The following is a 2,760-nucleotide window of genomic DNA, read 5'->3' on the forward strand; positions in this document are numbered from 1 at the left end:
CTATTCGCGCATGCTCCCGCGCCGACGCCGGAGCCCGTGCCGCGGAGAATGTTCCGGCGCGCCTCTCGGCGGTCCCCGTGTTTCGGCGCCAACGAACGAACCAACATTCCCAGTAAGAAAATCCTCCCTTTTTCCAATGGTTTTCCCCGGTCCAGAGGTTCTGGCGGTCAAGGACGAGGGTTCTCCCGGGAGAAGGGAAAGTAAGGCTATTCTATTCCAGAGCTTGTCTAAGTTTCCAGAAAACGGACATAAGGGGAGAAACTGGCCCGTTCTCTCAACTAAATTGGATTTCTAAAAGGCGTCGTATTTAGTACCGAGAAGTGCGTCAGCAAAATACATACGCTCCTCAATATTTCGCATGTACAGTACAGTACAGTACCATGGCGAATGCGAGTGAAGCGGAAGCGCGAGAAAACGGTTAGGATTTGAATTCCAGCCTCTCTACTGATGCGTTAATGATCTGTCTTGAGACTTTTATTTATATAATCTATCTTATACCTTCTTGTGTTGTACAGTATACCCATTATGTCTGTAAAACGGCCCGCTGTGTCTGGATAGAAACTTAGATAATATCTATGCGTGGCAGTTATGGCCATCGCTCTTGAGTTTGGGCTAGCGTAATCGACGATAGCCCAAACTCGCGTTACGTATTATAACTTTGTAAATAGCTTAATTTTTTATTCATTTATCTTTATTTTCGACTTACGATGTGTTTTTCGGAACGTAACTGAATAAGAGACTGTGTTAGAAAGGATGTGACGAAGGAATCGCGTCGTCGATTCGAAACACTGCTTTGGATTATTAAAGGATTGCCGACCGTTGTTTGGAGGAATTGATTTTACTGAAGGGCCGAGGAAATGGACAACGACCGATTCCTTTATTTTTCTTTCTTTCTTTTGCAACAATCAGACTCTTGTTTAAAGCTATCTCGGTTGTTCCGTAGTCGAAGGCGATGGTTAAACTGCGGGTAGAATTTGGCGATTGTTACTTTCCCCATCGATTTAACTAGAGATTCTAAAATAACTTTATTATTAAAATGGAAATTTAAATAGGAAATTAAATTTATAATTAAAAACGTCGTTTAAGAAGAGAAAATCTTAAATAAACGAGAATATTTTCGACCTTTAAAACCGATAATTCGATCGACCTTCTCCTCGTTTTTTGAAAGAAGACAAAAACATTCAGAGAAAAGCTGGTTTTTTAAATCCATCGAGAAGAAAGGGGTTCGACTCGCCTGTTCCCAGCTTACTTTATTCCTTCCTTTTGTCTGTATCTGTCTGTATCTTCTATTTCGGGCATCCCGAAAAATGCTTTTCCGTAATCCCTGTTAGTTTGTAATTAATAATAATCATTCGTAAAATAAAATTGTAATTGTAGTTGTTGGTTTTTCGGTAGGAACGGTGTCCGACAATCGTAATTCTGGAAAGACGGAGTAGAGTTAAAACGCTGTAACCAGGACCAAAAACGCTTCTTCTCCCGTTTCCCCATGCTCGATTCGAATCGTTTTTAAGATGTCGCCTTACGACTTTTCCGTTAATATTTTCTCTAGCGATAAAGGCGCCTATTGTTTTTATATTTTACTCGTATTTTTCCGAAACGTCGTTCCTCATCTCCCGTATTCTCCTTCGAAGATTCAGCGCCTTCCCGGAAACATTCACTCGCTTTCCGATAACTTCGGTGCCGGTCGGAAAGAACCTTTCCGGTTTTCTTTCGGAGGAAATCGCCGTTTCTCTACACGGAAAATAAATCTCGACAGAGAAGCGAAAGTGGAACGGCAACGGCCACGGAAGGGAGAGATCCGTCCGTCGATTGCGGAATCGAATTCCGGAAACGGAAGCGACGGAGGCCAACGATCACTCGAAGCGGGAAATGCCTGGTTATTCGTGGTCGGAACCTCCTCGACCGAGAAGAAAGTTCCGACGTCCCTTTTTGTTTCCGTTCTTCGTTTAAGAAACGAAAACGTAACGAAGGAGGTATAAGGGAGGGCTCTTCTTTCCGCTCAATAATCCAAGCTAAGCGGTTCGAATTTTACTGTTAATTTAGACAAAACACACGGAATAATATTTATAAATCGAAAATCGAAACAAAATATTGATATATGGACGGTAAGAAAATCAATATTACTAATCCTATTTCGTATTTAGGCATTAACTAGAAAAATCATATAAATTATTTTTGTAAGAAATTACCGTATTTTATTGGAATTATTAAAAGTTTTAAACATTATCTAACCTTTTAGACTACAAAAAAGACAAATTATATATAAGTACTATACAAAGAAAGACGAAATATGCCATTGAACAATGGCACCGGTCTATCTAATAAATAGTTTAAAGATATTGATAAATCGTTTTTTTTCGTGTTTCGTTAGGTTTACCTTACCATGCTAGTGTTTCTAGCTTATATATTATCTATAAGTTGGATCTATAATATATATATATATATTAAAAAATAGGCTTATATATTACTATTTTTTCGTTAGTATGTATATAAGAGTAATGCTATTTTTCAATTGATATGCTGTACGATAATAATGTCGAAATAATAAGTTTGATACGTTTACCCAAACGTCGACGTAACTGTGTGACGTACTTTCTGTCTAACAATTGCCGAGTTCCTAAACGCAACGTTTCGATAACAATCTCTACGTCATCGGTACGATAAAACGAGAAAGTTCAAATCGATACGAGAAATTACGTTGTCTTTAGTAACGCGTATATGCCTAATCACGTCGATCGTCACCCGTTATGACACGAGACG

The sequence above is a fragment of the Centruroides vittatus genome, unplaced genomic scaffold (assembly GCF_030686945.1).
Source record: "Centruroides vittatus isolate TY-2023 unplaced genomic scaffold, ASM3068694v2 contig_4, whole genome shotgun sequence".
NCBI lineage: Eukaryota > Metazoa > Arthropoda > Arachnida > Scorpiones > Buthidae > Centruroides > Centruroides vittatus.